The 20,303-nt window shown below is 34.5% G+C and overlaps 1 long non-coding RNA gene across 1 annotated transcript; it reads left to right on the top strand.

The window, feature by feature from the left end:
* Nucleotides 1-1,399: 1,399 nt before the first annotated feature.
* Nucleotides 1,400-19,832, top strand: LOC123656277. Its single transcript, XR_006743511.1, has 2 exons — nt 1,400-1,436; nt 19,689-19,832. It is a non-coding gene; the product is annotated as an uncharacterized LOC123656277 (long non-coding RNA).
* Nucleotides 19,833-20,303: the final 471 nt, after the last annotated feature.

Below are 20,303 nucleotides of genomic sequence, written 5' to 3'. Positions count from 1 at the left end.
ATGGAGCATCAAATAAAAAAAATATATTTTTTTTTAATTGTAATTACACATTATACGGAGTAAATACAACAATTATTTATTTGTTGTTGAAGAATACGCAATAACAAGTTAAAAATTGGTCGATAGAATGTAGCTTATGCCACAAAAAACGAAAACGGTGCTATTTTGAATACACGGCATTCGTCCTTCAATCTCTGAAGTGTTCGAATGCGCCCGTTGTCGTATGCGATTTCACGTATTATTTGTTTCCTTTTCGTTGAGTTTGTTTGTTTTGTTTTTTTTTTTTGTTACGTTTTTTTTTGTTCTTAAGTTTTGTTATTTTGTTTGAACCATAAATAATGGACGCTCAGCCTTCAACTTTGTCGCGTAAACGCGATGAAGAAAACTTTTCGCCAAGAAAAAGATAAAGCATATTTCTTTAGCCGAAAGTGAAAAAAATATGATAATGAACGCGTACAAATATGTATACACCGAAAAGAGAACAGAATCTCTAACCTAAACGCTGAAGAAAAACGAATGTGTTTTAGAAACTGCTGAAATTTTAAACATAGCCAGGAGTTCGGTATACAAAGTGCTCAAGGAGTACAAGGAGAATGAGAATTTGAGCGCTCCAAAAGTTGCACATAAGGCAAATTATAAAGAGAAACTGGTACCTCCGGTACCACTGCCACCCTTCGGAACCCCATGGTTATGCAGATATTATGGAGATATCCATGGTTAAAGTTTTGAGATTGGAAGAAGAATTCCGCAGCTTTTACACATTTATTTCACATGTCACATGTTATTTTCGAACAGGAGTACGTAAAACTGATCTCGACTGCAAGATCAATAAACGATACGAACTGAAATAAACGACATAGACCACTTTCAATATTCTATCTATCTCTGAATTTGCTTAATAGAGATATAATTTTGACGTGAGCTCCATAGAAATTGCGTCAAAAATCTATCGCTAAGAGGCAAAACCAGACTATTGAAACAGCCGTATAGACAACATAGACTGAGATAGATAGATCTCCATAACCATTGGTTTCCGAACGATGGCACGAACGGATGTTACCTAGTATAGCTCCCCATCCACCGTCCACCCTCCATTCCCCAAAACCCCATAATTCGATAGTTCTTAATCTAAAAGATAGCCTTAATTTGCATGTGATTACTAAGATTAATAAATACTTAAAAAATAAGTGTTTTATTTATCATATCTATACATTAGCCATACAGGTACATATATAGGTATGCCTATAGGTACATTACGGTTGTCGCCACATTCTAAAGTTTTAAAGACATATTTTTGTAATTATTGCTGAAAAACGATACTAGATTGTAAATTACGTAAAGTTACGGTAGCGGCATATCACTATTAATGATTCGCAAAAAAACTAGCAACACAGCTTATGTCAATTTAGTCCGTAGCGAAAAAAAACAGGCTATAGGTCATAGAGCAACACGGAGGGGAGTAGCCATTGCGTTTGTTACCGATACAAAATTGTCTGTCATTTTTTGCGGGGGGAAATCACACACATGCACACTTTATCTAAATCCCACACAAAAATAATCCTCTGTCACTACGAAACTTACACATACTAAATTAAAATCACACTTACATTTTTCACACACACATAGATACATTTTGTGTCATTACAGTATAATGACACGCCGCAACTACACTAACAAGTTGCTTACAGCCGTGGTTGTAACAACTGTCGATATGCATTATCGATAAATTCAAGTACTCGGTTAGGGAAATAAGGTTTTTAAAGTGATACAAAGGTATGTTACTATAAAAATTGACTTAATTTATTATATACTACAAATCAAACATCTTCATGTAAAATAAACGATTATAAAGAGTAAAGATTTGTTGTTTGTTTGTTAGCATTGAATAGGCTCCCAAACTACTGGACTGATTCAAAAAATTATTTCACCGTTGAGAAGCTACACTATCCTTGAGTGACATAGGTTATACAATATTTTCAAAAATATTAGGGATCCTTACTAAAACTCCAATGATGTAACCCAAGGGATAAAAAAATAACCTAAAAAATTGCTTACATTGCGTGCGCTGCAAAAATTAATGATAATAGAAATAGAAAATGTAGTAAGACTTTGTAGAATACATCATTATCTACAATAATTGTATTTGCTCGCAAACGAAAAAAAACTGAATTCAATTACATCGACAAGTAATACAATATACGTAATATATACGCGTTATCAAAGGTTACTCAAAAAGTTGTTATCAGATCTCGATGAAATTTGAACGCGACCACATGATAAACATCAGCTTTCTATTAAATTAAAAATCATAAAATCGGTCCACCCAGTCAAAAGTTCTGAAGTAACATACATAAAAAAATACAGTCGAATTGAGAACCTCCTCCTTTTTCGGTTAAAAAGTGTCGCGGCAGCATATGTCTAACTATTATAATTATGTCACAATACGTTTGGTGCAACGTTGTTATGCCAAACAATGCCAGTCTACAATAAACGATCAAAGGTTAACATACATTTTGAGGAGTTGATGATGTACACGGTGATTTCAACGAATCGGGAATAGGGAGCGTAGCACTAATGGCATCATAAGATGATAGCTTATCATCTGCTAGATTGAATGATTTGTTGATGACTCTGAAAGGATGGACATTGTTAATTTTCAAAGTTGATAAATCAAAGCTTCATTTCACTACTATGACTAAGGTGAAACATATCTTGATTACCTTGTATATGAGGCAAAACAAAATTACGGGACAAAAACAGTGTGGCGTTAGTGTTGGTTTGGTGCCCTCGACTAATCCTTCTATTGTTCGCCAACACTTGAAAGTTAGTGGTATTGATATGATCTGAACAAATTACACTATTTTTTGTGGGCGTCCAAGTTAATCTGTTATTACAATTTTTTTCCATGTATCCCTTAAATTTGGATTTTTAGAAAACCTGCCAAATTTTTATATAAAACATTATGGTCGAAGTTCACATTAACTAATTCTAGTAAAATGTATTAATACTCATAATACTTGTATTATATTTAATTTAATGCAATTTTATTATATAACTATGTTTATTAAAAAAAGCTAGCAATATAATATTTTAAATAAATCAAAATCTCAAAAATGTCTGTCTCCTCTTTTGCCTTTGCCGTTTTTATCGATAACCATCTACAAACAAACCGGTAACAACACTATCGCTCGGCGACAGTGACTTCTCGGAAATAGACTCCGATCAGTCGCTCGACCGATCCGCATATTGTATGAGGGCGAGCGGCCTGTGTTGGTAAACAAATCGAGTCAACACGAACGATAATATTTATAATTTTTAAGTTTAAAAAATGTTTAAAAGAAGTATACAAGTAATAATGTGATTAAAAAATACTTATGTATGAAAGGTAACGCCATGTTTTAGTAAATTTGACGTGGCAGATCTTTTTTTGCAGCAAAAAACAGAACAATTTGGCATTTTTTGAAGGACGTTGATTCAATCGCGTAACTAGATTGTCTAGTAATCAGTGCGGCTGCAACTAGTTTTATTGTATGTATATGGCCATTTGGCCTTATACCTTGACAGAGGGGAACGCCTGTACATGGCTACTCCCCTCCGTGTTGCTCTTTGCTATAGGTATGTTAATATAAAATATAATATTTTAAGTTACACTCAAGCTAGGCATGACGATCTGAAATCGAATAATCGAAAAATCGATCCTCGACCAAATAAATCGATACTCACTACTTCAGCCTTGGCTCCGGCCTTTTGATATATCAGAACGAAACTTACAAATTCAAACTATAATAGGTTGTATGTATTATATTCCTTTGCCTTTCCCTATTGGGGACAAATTTTAAAACAACAACAACCAAATAAATCAATTTTTAAATCGATATGTTGTACTGAATCGATTCAGTGAATCGATATTTCACCCTTGAAAATCGACATTAGATTTTTTCTGTTTTGGTAAAAATCATAAAACTACTAGCTGACTCAGTAAACGTAGTTTTGCCATAAATATTATTAACCCCTTTAATCCTCCCCCCCCCCCTCTTGTAACTTAGGGGTATGAAATATAAATGTTGGCCGTTGGCAGACCTACCTGATATACACACAAAATGTCATAAAAATCGGTCCAGCCGTTTTGGAGAAGTATGGTAACTAACATTGTTACAGAACAATTTTATTTAAAAGACTTACAATTAGTTGAAAGTACTCGTAATATTACGGTGTTGCCGGTTAAAGGGTTAATTACTTACTCAAAAACTCGCGCAATAGTATTTTCAGTTCATTCACTATCTACTTCTTCATATTTTCTCTTTCTATTTGCTATCACTCACTCATCTCTTTCTCTATACACCCTAATCTTTTATTACAATGTACTCTCAAAAAAAACACAAATTTATTTATAACTAGCGACCCGCTCCGGCTTCGCAAGGGGAAAAAATATAATTATAGCCTATGTCATTCACTGAAAAAATGATTAAAATCGATCTAGTAGTTTTGATTTATTCATTACTGCCCGTAGCCCGCACGCGTTAACTTTAGAGTAAAAGCCGGCCGGAACCGCCGCAAACGCTACGTACCGCAATTTTTAAATCTGTAATATCTTCGAAAATATTCATTTAAATCATATGCTGCAAAGAGCCATATAGATCTATATTGAATCAACAATGTATTTAATTAGATAAGGATTAATGCTGTATTGGTTAAAATCGCTTTGAAAATTAGCCATTATTTGTCGTAAAAAGTAAATGACAAAAAAATGTTATTGTGGGATATCCATAAGAGATAGACATATACCATACCGGAGTTTTCTGTAGAACTTTTTGTGTGTCAATACTTAGTACATTATTTTGATAAATCTCGTAGGGTTCGGGCTGCGTTTGCAATATAAGCGGAAAAAATGTAATTATTTACGACATCACATTAGAAACCTCAAAAATAACAGTATTTCTCCACTATTTAATGGATGTTATTATAAGTAACCTTCCTCTTAAAAAAAAAAACCGCATCAAAATCCGTTTTAGATTTTTTTTTTTTTTTTAAAGATTTAAGCATACATAGGGACATAGGGACAGAGAAAGCGACTTTGTTTTATACTATGTAGTGATGATACCAAACAAAAATTTACTTACAAAACAGAATTATTGAACCAATGATTGATTTCAGTCGGCAGAGCCTTAAGTCCTTTCACTGCTTTCTTTATATCTTCAACCGGAACCGCTAAAGTAAATAACTTATATTCTTTCTGTACCCGACCGGTTGTTGTATCTGTATTGTATATGAAGTCGTTGTTTTTTACTGGCATTATTATTTCTAATTCTTGTGAATGTTCGAATACTTTGAGTATAACCGGCCTCGGTACTGTTTGGTTTGATGAGTTTGTGTTCGAGAATTTTGTATATCTGTAGATGAAGAAAAGAAATAAATTAACCTCAAGTAGTCTTTTTTATGTGTTATGTGTGATCTGTGTGTATGTAAGTAAGGCCAGCAACGCTCTTTTAATCCTAAGGTTGCAAGCTTTCATGGGCTATGATAATCACTTATCATCAGGACCATAAACTTATGTAGTCTTATTAGTAATACTAAAAAAACTTAAAACTTAGTAGTTAAATTAGTAATACTAAACTACACTAATAGTATACATAGAAAAAGATTTGTATGTGTCAGCACCTGTGCTGTCGTACGTAATTAGCAAGAGATTTATAAACAACGGATGCACCGATCACGCCACTTAGCTCATCGTTCGATACTCACCTACCCTCACTCAGTCTATTACTGGAGTCATTCTGATAAAACGTCCGGAGCAATCGCGGCTAAGGCAGTCTTGGCTTGGTCTTGGCTCTGGCTTGGCACGGTGCACTTGTTGTATCCTACTAGTAGCTTAACCTAGTCTCTTTCAATATATTACTATAAAAAAATTACTATCTTTAATTTGAGGGAAGGTGAGCGTTGATGGGCATCTCAAAGGGGTCTCCTTAAACCTACACCTAGTTCGGAAGTCCTAGGAACTGCTATGAGTTTCACCCTCTGCCACACGATGGATCCGGCACCCACACAATGAATCCATCGAATGCTAAGAAGTTAGTCTCCCCCCGTTAACTTATAACTATCTCGTGTTAACATTATTATTAACCAGTGTGACCTCATTCCTACATATATCGATTTTCAAGAAATAAAAACATAATACCATCCACCTTTTCGCTGGGAGATCATATGCTCGATACTGAACCGTTGATTCGTGACTTAGGTGTTTATCTGGATACAAAGCTTACGCTTGATACACACATTGATCACATAATAAAAAAATCTAACCGCATGTTAGGTTTTATCTGCCGCATCACGAAATCTTTTAAGCGAAAAGAAACATTTATGTGTCTTTACAAAAGTTTAGTGCGCTCACAACTTGAGTATTTATCCCCCATTTGGAACCCATACTACGATACATACAAAAATCGCCTAGAACTTGTACAAAAAAAGTTTTTACGTATCCTCAACTACCGTATTCATTCCCCAAGGTGCTCTTATGATGAATTATTAGATAGATACAGCATGATTTCTCTTAGCGATAGACGTTCGATGGCTGATGCACTTACCCTCAGACATATTTGCATGGGTGAAATAAACGCACCACAACTTCTTGCAGAACTGTATTTTCGAGCTCCAGCTAAACCAACTCGGTCTAAAAACCTTTTCCATACAGAATTAACTAGAACAAATATAGGTCAACGCGCGCCACTTTACAGAATGTGTGTCCTACACAATAGTTTATTTAATAATATTGATATGTTCTCGTGCTCCCGGCATCTTTTTAAAACTAAAGTTAGGAAGCTATTTAGTTAGATCAATTAGTTGCCTTGGTGTTTTCATTCTTGGTGCTCTAGACTATTAATAGTAATAATTAATCATCATTACTGTCCTTGCTGTAAATCTTATCCCTATGTTCTTAGTGAGACATAGAGGGGACAATTTGTATCTATTTTTTTTCTGTTTTATGCTACGCTGTTATTCTGTAATTGTTTCTGTACCGTTCTCCAAATAAATAAATAAATAAATAAATAAATATATTATTAACGCCCGACGCAAAAAGAGGGGTGTTATAAGTTTAACGTATCTGTATGTGTATCTGTCTGTAGTATCGTAGCTCCCAAACGGATGAACCGATTTTCGTTTAGTTTTTTTTTTGTGTCGTAAATAATTTTAGCCCGAGTCTTAGCCATGTCTCATGAAAATCTGTTCAGCCGTTTGAAAATCATCAGCTCTTTTCTAGTTGATTAGGGGATCTGACTAGGTAAGGTAACCATGGCCTGGTCAGCCGTTTTGAAATCATCAGCTCTTTAATAGTTAATGGTGGGATCTGATTACCTTCCATATGTCCTATCGATTCGAAATTTGGTACGGTGTAGTAGGGGGGGGGGGGGCATCATGCTCCAGGCGCTACTCACAAAGTTTATATATAGTTTTCGAATGGGAGGTCACAAAGTTTATATATAGTTTTCCATTGGGAGCCACTTGACCTTACTGCGAAAATCGGAGACGTGGTCATATTTGCAAAGACCAAATATGAACCTTATACAGAGATTTTGAAGGCGCTCCAGCTTTTTATATAAGGTAATATATCCACCAACCCGCATTAGAGAAGCGTAGTGTATTAAGCTCTGATCCTTCTCCTACATGGAGAAAGAGGCCTATGCCCAGTAGTGGGATATTACAGGCTGAAGCGTTCAAGCTTATTTAGTTGCGCCTCTTTGAAATCCAGAAGACACGTATCTGCATAGTCAAGGATTAGTAAAAGTAGTGATTGTGCCAGCGCAATTTTGGTAGGCAAGGGACGAAAGTACTGGAGTCGACGGAGTGAACCGACGGCTGCAAACAATTTCCGGCTTAGCTCAGTTAATTGAGGTGACCAAGAGAGATGACGATCGAAAGATATTCTATATATAGATTCTATATATTCTATTGATATGCTAACATTCAAAGCAACTTTAATCAATCAATGCTACTGACTAGTTTTGGACTACTCACGATAATCACTTGAGACTTAGAAGGATTAACTTTTAACTCGTACAAGTTACTCCATTTAAAAATAAGGTCCAAGTCATTATTTAGTTGGTAAATACTCGTGGGTAGATCAGCCAACTTAAAGTTAGTGTATATTTGAAGATCGTCTGCATACAGGTGATAGAGAGAAGATAAGTGTGTCGTTACTGAATTTATAAAATAACTAGCTGTGCCCGCAGCTTCGCCTGCGTTTAAATCACTGTGTTACAGCGTTTTCCCGGTGAACTTCCAGTGAACCTCTCATCAAAATCGGCTTAGCCGTTCCGTAAACCTTCCTCTTGAAGCCCTGTCTCCGTCGGTGAAACCGCGTGAAAATCCGTTCCGTAGATTTTGAGGGAATCGATCACATACACTTTTGGGGACTTTGTTTTATAATACACTGACTGTTGCCCGCGAATACGTCCGCGTGAAGCGCGCGTCGCGTCGAACAAAATGGTTCGTTGAATTCGTCAGAATTGTGGTATTAAATAATGTAGTAATAATATAGTATTGTAGTGTAAATATGTTTAAAATATACTGCATGCAATTTAGTTTTTAATATAGTTCTACGTAAATATATGCCACGGAATAGCGTAACGCACGCTCCTCCGGGACTCCGTGACGACAGGGGTAAATAAAAAAGTATTCTAGTAACCTAAAGGTTGGATATAGTAAAAAATTTTTTTTTTTGTACTACTTAAAGGTGATCAATATAAATCTTTCTTGAACACATAGAGTTGCAAACGCGGTTATTGTCCTTTAAGCCGACCCTGCTGTATATGTTTCATAGAAACTATCAACCCCAATTAAACCCCCTTAGCGGTGAAATATCGCAAAATTCGTTCTTAGCGGATGTCTACTAACTATAATCTACCTCCCTGCCAAATTTCATCTATGTCTATCCTGGATGGATGGACCATCCAGCGGTTTTTGAGTTCTCGAGAAGAGTGAAACAGTGACCTTTCTCTTTTATATATATTACGATGCATTATTTGGACACCTTTTCACCACTATAGAGCATACATTTTAAATTTCAAATCGCTTACTTCAAAAACATAGGACTTTCACACAAACTTTCAACACCCGTTTTATCCCCTTGGGGATCGAGTATCGTAAAATAGGTTCTTAGTGGATGTGTACACCCCATAAGAAACCTATCTGCCAAATTTCAAGTTTATAGCTGTTATAGTTTCGGAGATTTCGTCATGAGTGAGTCAACCTACCATCCCCCCGTTTTAACTCCAAAAGGGAGTTGATTTCTAAAGATAGACTATTTGGACTTCTTCTCATTATCTATAGAGCATACATTTTAAATTTCAGGTCTCTTACTTCAAAAACATAGGACTTTCATATAAACTTCCAACCCCATTTTATCCCCTTAGGGGTCGAGTTTCGTAAAATCCGCTCTTAACGGATGTCTACGCCTTATAAGGAAGCTACTTGCCAAGTTTCTAGTTTGTCACTGTTATAATTTCGTAGATTTCGTCATGAGTAATTCAACCTACCATCCCCCGTTTAAACCCCAAAAAGAAATGTATTTCTAAAGATACATTATTTGGACACCTTCTTACCATCTATAGAGCATACATTTTAAATTTCAAATCGCTTACTTCAAAAACATAGGACTTTCATACAAACTTTCAACACCCGTGTTATCCCCTTAAGGATCGAGTATCGTAAAATAGGTTCTTAGTGGATGTGTACACCCTATAAGAAACCTACCTGCCAAATTTCAAGTTTATAGCTGTTATAGTTTTGGAGATTTCGTCATGAGTGAGTCAACCTACTGTTCGCTCCGCTCCGTTTTTCTTATATCTATTTGTAATAAGGTCTAAATTTGCGATGTGTGGGGTTCGACCAATAGGATCCCTCCTATATCGCGACATATCGGTCCCGGCCAATCGCGGGCAATCTCGATTGGTCGAACGCTATACGTCACAGGTTTGGACCTTAACTTAGAAGCCATTTTAACTTCATACCATTTTTGTGACCGCAAAAGTTATTGCTTAAAATTATAATAAATTGTACTGGTAATCAACGTGTCGTTTTAAATACTACCCATAATCAATTATACGCACGTTGCCGGAACACCTACTATCCCCCCGTTTTAACTCCAAAAGGGAGTTGATTTCTAAAGATAGACTATTTGGACACCTTCTCATTATCTATAGAGCATACATTTTAAATTTCAAGTCTCTTACTTCAAAAACATAGGACTTTCATACAAACTTCCAACCCCCGTTTTATCTCCTTAGGGGTCGAGTTTCGTGAAATCCGTTCTTAACGGATGTCTACGCCTTATAAGAGAAAGCTACTTGCCAAGTTTCAAGTTTTTAGCTGTTACAGTTTCGGGGATTTCGTGATGAGTGAGTCAAACTACGATCCCCCGTTTTAACCCCAAAAAGGAGTTGATTTCTAAAGATACATTATCTGGACACCTTTTCATCATCTATAGAGCATACATTTTAAATTTCAAGTCTCTTACTTCAAAAACATGGGACTTTCATACAAACTTCAAACCGCCGTTTCACCCCCTTAGGGATCGAGTTTCGTAAAATCCGTTCTTAACGGATGTCTACGCTTTATAAGGAACCTATCTGCCAAATTTCAAGTTTGTAGCTGTTACAGTTTCGGAGATTTCGTGATGTGTGAGTCAACCTACCATCCTCCGTTTCAACCCCAAAAGGGAGGTGATTTCTAAAGATACATTAATTGAACGCCTCCTCACCATCTATAGAGCATACATTTTAAATTTCAAGTCTCTTACTTCAAAAACATAGGACTTTCGTAGAAACTTCCAGCCCCCGTTTTACTCCCTTAGGGGTGGAGTTTCGTAAAATCCGTTCTTAGCGGATGCCTACGTCTTATAAAGAGTCTACCTGCCAAATTTCAAGTTTGTAGGTCTTATAGTTTCGGAGATTTCGTGATGAGTGACCTTTCGCGTTTATATATATTATAGATAATAGATAGATATAGATATAGATAAAGAAAAAAGAAGAGAAGAACCAGTTGAAACCAGTCAATTACTGGTGGAGATATATTAAAGGAACCTAACACAGACAACAGTATATCGAAGTCCACAGTATTAAAGGCTACACACTACTAAAGTCACAGTACTAAAGTCAAGTAAAGCCAGAACCATAAGTTTTCGATCGACCATTGCGTGTCTGATGTCGTCAGCGATTTCGACAAGTGCTGTTACCGTACTATGACCCCTCCGAAATCCGGATTGAAATGGATTTAGAAGATTGTTTAAGGAAAGTAATGATTTTAGCTGTTGGTAAACAAGACACTCTAGAACCTTGGACAAGAAAGGTAGGATAGATATTGGGTGGAAATCGGAGATGTCAGATGGGTTGGATCTCTTAGGTAAAGGAATAATAATATGGGCGTCTTTCCAACAGGAAGGAAAAGTACTAGAGGCGAAGGAATAGTTAAGGATATGGATTAAGGCAGGAACGATGTAGTCAATGATAGGAACGATCATTTTTCGGCTAATGGAGTCACAGCCCACAGCATTGGAGCTGACAGCAAGTTCATTCTCTTTAACACCACAGTCAGATAATTGACTAAAGTTGAAAGATGAAAACTCAAAAGGAGTACTTAAGGCTGAAAGATTGTTAATAGTATTAGTGGTACTATCGATAGTACATGAGTTAGTAAAGTAACTGTTAAGGCCATTAATGTCAACAGAATTTGTAGGAATGGTTTGCTTGAATTTGCCAACTCCGAGTGACTTGAGGAATTTCCATACCTTGGCAGAGTCTGCTTCCTCGAGGACAGATTTATAGATATGGCGTCGTTGTGCGTCTCTACAAGTCATTTGCAGCGACTTCGAACCTTCTTATACCTATTATATTTCTTATACCTATTCTATTAAGAAGTAGCGAAGAAGAAGAAGAATAAGTAGTGAAGAAGAAGAAGAAGAAGTAGTAGTGAAGAAGAAGAAGAAGAAGAAGTGGGATTTCCCTTAGCGGTCTTCTTCAAGAACTGTAAGGCTCTAAAACTAAGGCTATTGATTTTTAATTAAATAATTTAAGGCTGACCAATTTTAAAGAACAATGTAATTGAGTTGAGCTATTGAAAAATTTATCGATTAGTTTTTTTTTTTTTAATTACAAATATCATTATTTTATAGGCTGGGGTGGGGTAGGACAGAAAAATCATGACGAACAATTATTGTCTGGGTGACCAGTTGAGCTTTTTACGAAATTCTGAAATTTACGCAAGCCAAATATGAACCGAATAGCAATATTTTGAAGTCGCTCAAGTTTGTTTAACTGATTTTCAGTGAGGTTCCGATAGCAGACGTCAACGTAGTCCGAAATCGAAAGCATAAGTGAATTCGAAGCGCAGTTTTGGTCGGAATTTTTGCAGTAATTTTCTGACTACCGATCAGGATTACTTGACTTTTTGATGTATTAACCGTATGACCATATTGTTTATACCATTCGGAGACAATAACTAAATCTGAATTAATCGAAGCTATAGCTATATTAGGATTATATTTCTAGAAAACAGCATACTACAAATACCTATATAATAATAATTAGTTTAATAACTGACGTAGCTAATGTAGCAATGACGTAGCATGTAAAATATTTTGCGTTTAATAGGGTTGTTAATAAAGTAATTCATTTATTAATCACGAACGAAATTTGATATGTTTATGCAAATATTTTTCATTGCACATACTTCACAGTCCATACGTTCCTCTTTGATTTCAATCTAATTATCTAACAATTAATAGATAAACTTCAATGAACGTCTTATGACATTCGGTAAGTAGTTTAGACAAGGAAAACGATTACAGAAAACTAAAAAAATCCATACATTGATTTAGCTCGGTCATACGTAAGCACCATTAAGAATGACTCATAACGCACCTTGCTGGGGCCGGGACGTGCAACGGACGGGATACATGCATTTATAGTATGCTGTGGGGTAAACTAATTTGTATTTGGTCGGGCCATATTTTTCGTGACTCCGGCCCAGCCCAGTATGTATATATTTATATATGTAGATGTATATATGTTTGCATGTATGTATGTTTGTATATGTGTATTATATATTATATACTAAAATATTTACTTATTTATATGTTTTTTTTTTAAATAGTTATGTAAGTCTATCATATCGTAGTTCTTATCTATTTATTATTGATTTTTCCTCCTTAATTTGTGCACACTTCTAACCGCTGCTACTGTATCGTGTCCAGTACCCAAAGGTTATCTGGAAGAAATCGCTATTTAGCGATAAGATCGCCATTGTACATCTTGTATCGTATCTTTCTTTATATGTGTCTGTATTTCGGTGTACATTAAGAATAAATAAATAAATAAAAATATGACCCCGGTACGTTTCTGTGAATCAGTTCTAATGTATTTCTATGATTATTTTTTCGACAACGTTGTATTACGTATTGATGTAAATTGAAGTCGATTTTTTTTTTTCGTTAGTGAGTATTTATTGAATGGTTGATGTAGCGTTGTTACCATATGAAAGGTATAGATAGATTTTACTTTCAAGTGAAAAACTATTTATATTAAAAAACTTCTTTGTAATATGATCAGTAACTTAATAATATTTAGATGTATTTATATAATTAAATACTAAATAAGTACTAAATAGGAGTTTAGTTTAATCAGTTTTTATAAAAGGTAATGCATTAGGCCACAAATCAATTTAGGCTCACATAAGCGAAGCAGCAGGACAGACAAGAGGATTAAGGATTTTTTTTAAGTATAGCACATTATTGCTCTTCTTTTTTATATGCCGGAACTGATTTTAATTTAACATATGACGATAATCGACTTCATGATGTAATGTATTCACAGCGAGCTCAGTTCCGGAATATTGCGGATGTCCTAAACCGGATGACTACTGGTCGCTTTCTATTGCTTTACAATATTCGGGTATTTTAATAATCTTTGAAATGAACATTAAAATGATACTGGGTAGTGGTTACTGATGTTCCGATGTTGATCCATCCGTTAAGTTTAGATTTTAGACTAACCCTCATCCTACTTTAATCAAAAAGCTTTACAGGAGAAACGGACTTACCTATTTGTACATCTTTTATTACAAATACATTGATAGAGCCTAAGGAATATATTTATATTATATTTTCATTCACATTCTATATTTTGATTGCATTGAAGATAATTTGAAAAAATTATAATTTCTTATAGCATAAATTACCTTTAATGTTATAATATTCCTGACTGTTACTTAAATATTTTCGCGAATATATTGTAATGTACTAAAAAGTTACAAATGAAAACAAAAAAGTATGTGTGTACTTATGTACGCAAGTAAGAAGTTATACCTACTTTGTTGGATAGCTAACTCCACGTTGCAAACTTCTTATTCGTTGACTAGCTAACTTCAGGGTGTCGATTTTTTGTGACGGTGTGCTCGCATTGTAAAAATTTACTCTCATCATTTTTCCCTACCGCGCCAAAAAAAAGTATAACTTCAAAAAGGCACATGTGTTAACTTTGAGACAATATAATAAGAAATAAAAAATATTATTAAATAAATTTAAGAAAAAAATATTTTACTTTTATGTAGGGAATCACAAAATATGAATTTACAAACTTAAATGGTTTAATGACTCTTAGTGTTACCACGGGGCCAGTGAGATGGCTATATGAATAAGGTGGGTAGAATCGATCGTGATTGATTCTACTAATATCAAATCAAGGAGATTGATCAGTGTGGTTGAAATAATAATAGACTTAATTGTCAAACATAATACCTACAACGTTTAAATCTGAATTGCTCATCTAACACGTTTCAGGGACGCATTGTAGCCGCTAAACTATAATAAAATTAATAAAAATCACAAAAAAAAAACTTAAAATTACCAGATTCGTAAAGTAAGTACCTATCATAAGTAATTTTATTTAATGAACAGCGCAATGTAAGCCGACAATACTAGGAAAGTTTTACCAAATAAAACTAAATTTAAATAATAGCCGACCTTTTGTGCATCTTAACATCCTCAACACGTTCAAAGTTACATCAGCAAGTCCTGCACGGCCGTGATAAAGAGTAAGCTGCCTAAATAATGGAGCGGTGAATCACCTTGGTGTGACGTCACCACAATAAATTTGGATGTCGCATTCCGCTGAACGCCAGGAGATTATATAAAAGAAAGTGGCGCGGCCACGCAGCGACCTTGCACGGTGAAAGGCGTGCCGCAAGTAGCACAGCCGGAACTCGGTCTTCCCACGACCGATCTCGCGCCTCTCGCCAGCTATGCCGTTATCGCAACTTTCGGTAACCGGTTCGATGCTAGCGCAAAAAATGCAACGCTATTGGACTCCCGCCAAAATCAACCGGTGAACATAAAACACGGATCCTGAACAATTTATATGGTCAGAGCTTCGTAACTTTCATTATGAATATGGCGCTTATAGTGCATTTATAAACAGCGTTTACACTTCTTTAATTGAAATTAAAGTACTTTCATAATTTTTTAGAACGCACATTTATAGCAAACCTACAGTGCTTTATAATGATTCACGGTTCACCGTTGATAATATGAATTAGTTAAAATCATTCAAAATTACAAAAAAGAAATAAAGTAATTTTATTTATCATTCCAAAGAGTAATATTTAAATATCCTCAAACACGACAATTTTAATTATTCGAGCATAAAATGTCTGCATCTTTACAGAATATATCGATGCCGTCAGCTCGTGATTTATCTTCGATCATGCGCCCTCGCACTAGCCGATAAATCTGATATTACTAGATATTTTCACATATAGACCCTGGAAACACTTGATTTAAGAGTATTCGTTGTACTTTGTTATTATTTATGGCTTTACCTAACTTAATAAATTTGATTACATTAATTAATTTAGAATAAATTAATGTTTTATTGCAATCACGTGTCAAAAATTTGAGAATGAATTTACGAGTAATCTAACTAATCTTTTTTTTTTAAACTAAGCTTTTGTAAATCAATATTATTTTTAATAGTAACTACTATTTTAAATTTCCATAACATCTGTATGAGACTGAATGAAGTGAGTGATATTTTTCAATTGTTTTTAGCTAATCTATGATTTGACAACAGTTGATGTTTGTTGATACTATCTATATGTCTCTATATGATCTATCTATATGATCTATGTTTTCCGGGGTAATTTCCTGTTATCTAAAAAACGCAAAATTAGCCTAATATTCGTAATAAACATGTACAATTCATGTTCAAAAATTTATTTAAATGAATTTGCTAAATATCAATCAGAGTTGAACGCTTTGGATTATCTCCTAAAAGGTAAGGAAGGATTTATAGGTAATTTTAATAGAACTTCTTTGCTGAAAAGTTTAAAAATTCTGACTAAATTTTTGACAATTTTTTTTTTGTGTCAATTGCTTACCTGTACTGTCGTGTAGGATAAGACTGTGGCTATTGCCAGTCTAAAATAATATATCTATGTATATTGTGTAGACTACATTTTAAAATTATTTCTATGTCGTCGGATTATCCTAAATAATCAAAATCTAAACCTATAATATGAAAGGAATTGTTTTGACCTAAATTATATTATCCGAATCGATCCTCACTTGATAATACATAAAAAGGATATAAAGTACCGGTTTTAGTCTTCTCAATACAAGTAAGGAAGGATGGGGAATGGTTACGGAACGTTACAGAATTTAGACAATTTCCGATTGCCACAAGCCGCCTCGAGCGACTGGCTTAGCAACAGCGCTCACAATAAACGAGAAACGTTCTATTTAGAAACATATACACAACACGTAGTTTATAATACGTATTTTATATGACGACGCATTGGCGCAACGGTCACAGCACTAGTTTGTGGCTGTTGCGCTGGCGATTGCGGGTTCGATCCTCGCACATGACAAACATTTGTATTGGGCATACAGTTGTTTGCCGTGGTCTGGGTGTTTATGCAGTCTTTGTGAGTGTCACCACTGTGCCTTACAGAGCACAATAGGCTGTCGGTCCCGGTTATTATCATGTACACCTGATAGCGATATATCCGCCAAACCGCATTGAAGCAGCGTGGTGGATTAAGCTCTGATCCTTCTCCTACATGGGGAAAGAGGCCTATCCCCAGCAGTGGGATATTATAGGCTGAAGCGATATGCAATGCATAATTTTAAATCCAGTAGTCAATGCATTGTTATAATTAATGTCAAATGACCTAAATAAAAAATAGAGGTCATATTTATCTCATAATATTTTTTTCCTGTCAAACCTATTTTCCGATCAAGTGAGAGGTCCACCTGCACAGCAGCAGCGCACAGACAATACATATCGGCGCGTGCGCAACCGCCGGCTGCGAACCCGGATGCGGCAGTCTGACGTAACACAGCCTTCACTCCCCGCTCCCCACCAAGACCCCTTACTGTCGGTCTGCACTTCCCTCTCCCTCCCCTCTCGCCTGCACCTCCACGCGTCTGGTCGGTCGTCTGTGCCGTCTAACGTCTCTGATCTCGATGCCATGTCTGTTCGCTTAGTTAATTAAGCCCTTATACGGCGCAGTCACAGCTGCCGACGTATCGCTTTAGATAATTGATTTACACATCCTCACTATTTATAAGTTGTCTCATAGACTATAATTTACGGTAAATTTAAACATCAAATTATTTTAACTTTGTATAAATATCAAATATTGCTTATACATTATGAGAGCGTCTTGAAATTAACGAGACTAATTAATGCCACACAAAATAATAAAATTATTACTTAAAATTGAGTATAACGTTACTTGCCCGTTACGGTCTGAAGCTGGGACATTGACGCTACTTTAGCCTCTCTCAAGTTAGTTCTTAAGTAAAATTTGATTTGATTTTATGATACTGCAATTCTAGCGAACTCGGTAAAATCGTATATCGCCTTTGTACAATAGAAGCTCCAAGCTCCTTTCACCAAAGTTATTCCCGTTAAAGATGTTGTTGATTAATGTATTTTAAATTTATTAAGTATATAAATTGTTATATTTTATTGGCATATAAATTACTAACATATTATTACTAATTAACATATTATTTATTTATTTAATTAACAAATTCTCCAAATGGCACTATGTGTTTTATGATATATTGCTATCAGGCTTTATTATTCACGGATAAGTGACATAAGTACATTTTTATTTATGCAACGTCGACAGTAAGTTTAATTAATTTGTCATTAAATAAATATCGGTTTTATGACATCTATTTTAAATGTTTCTACCGGTTAGAAACCAGTTGAAATATTTTTAAAACTATTTTTAATTAAAGACAGAAATTTATAGTCATTTCCAATTATTTATAACTAAATTGGAACGAAACTGCTTACAAGCTAATAAATATATATACTCGTATGATATGACCAAGTTGGATATCAATAAAAAGCTAATTGTAAAACTAATTTGTGGAGTTCAAGTAATTCACCCTTCTTCACTTCACAGTAACACAGTTGTTTATAAGTTGACTTTTGAACATTCCACCTCATTAACCGCAGACCCCAAAAACGCTAATTTTAGCGTTAAAAGTATTTATTTTAACGGTTGAATGATGTCATTATTGACAACACAATTAAATAGGCTTCTAGCGCTTTCACACAATTAATTTAAAATTGTAATTCAACCACTGAATATCTTTAAAAAATGTATATAGTAATTCCGTGATATTCGCACAACTTTTTTTATTGTATTCATAGCGTACGAATAATATGCACTTGATTTTCTTATGCTCATTGACTTTGGTCCTTTATTCGAATAAACATGTATTGTTTTTGTCGACTAGTCAATAAATAAACTGTGTATTTTAGATTGAAAATAAAACTGTATACCGGGATATACGCCTCAAACGCGATATACCTAAGTATATGCTCTAGTCTTAATTTTCTAGAGGAGATATACCTGTGCTTATTACCATCTACTTGTATTTAGTATTTCTTTATTAAAGACGTGTTATATAGCTAGTTAGAATTAAAAAAAAACAACTATTACAAACACATCTTTAGCTAAACACAAAGAGATCAATCAATATTATAATAACATCAAAAACTCCCAAACTAGTCATTGGATAAAGCAATTACCTACTCAACTAAACGCAAGCAATAAAAAATTTTCAAGTAAAACATACAACATAATCATTGGATGATACTATATATACCTCCTTTCATACTTAACTAAACATGGAAAACATTGAACATATAAATCAAAACCGTGAAGGTAACAATCATCTTAGGTACGATAGCAATATATTTTACTTTTTTTGCAGCCACACTAATCGTTAGAGCGAATTGAGATATAATGTGCATGTCTCATGAAGACAGTTTTGATACAAAATAAATTAAATCCAATCTACTTTGGATTTGTGTTACTATAATAATCGAGACATTCCACTCAGTGATCTTCATCTAGATCCATGTCATCAAGTTCGTAATTGTCATCATCAGAACTATGTATGTTAAAACAGGCTCAGCGGTTTTAGCGCTTTTGGTAAAAAAAATCTTTAGTTTTCTGTGTCTTCAATTTCAAAGCTACGGTCCATATTCTCTTTATGGTCCTCTTCATTTGTATTGTATATTTTCATAGCTGTGCACTTTCTTTGTTTTTTAATTTTTTATTTCGGTCTTATCTTTTTATTGATTTTTAGTCACAATTATTTTTATACTTTGTTTCAGTTTTGTCGAGGCATCTATCCCGCTTGGGCGTATATGCCGGATTTACAGTACACTTTACAATACTTTCGACTTTGTATTAGTAAAAATAAGATGTTATTATACGCTGTAAATAATCGCAACTAAAAAGTCAGCTTCAAATAACTACAATGACTAGTCACCTCATGTTTAGAAATCAGCAATACAACCTTGTGTATGATTCGCAGCGAAATGAGTGCATCACGTCACACTGACTCATTACCGCTCTCTCAAAATGATTGAATCAAACATGGAAAATTTCGTTATTAGTTAAATCAAGTTGAATTATCTGAATAATTTTTAAAAAACCAAAAAAATATATATGATTGCAAAAAGTGTTAAATAAAACATGTATAAGTCAACAAAATTAAAATTGTAAAAAATAGTAGATAGTATTTTGATATTATTTTGAAATGTCCACAAATTTAATTTAACATGTGTTTCTTTCCGAGTTATCATAAGTTCCAAACGAGCGAACTGATCTTGATCTAGATTTTTTGTTGAAAAGGTGACTTATTCGAGAATGTTCTTAGCTATGACTAAAGATACTTTGCCCATTTAAAGATCGTAAAATAGTTTTAGTCACTAAATAGTAAACAA

The sequence above is a fragment of the Melitaea cinxia genome, chromosome 9, assembly GCF_905220565.1.
Source record: "Melitaea cinxia chromosome 9, ilMelCinx1.1, whole genome shotgun sequence".
NCBI classification, from domain to species: Eukaryota; Metazoa; Arthropoda; class Insecta; order Lepidoptera; family Nymphalidae; genus Melitaea; species Melitaea cinxia.
This window is presented reverse-complemented; position numbering and strand designations above follow the sequence as displayed.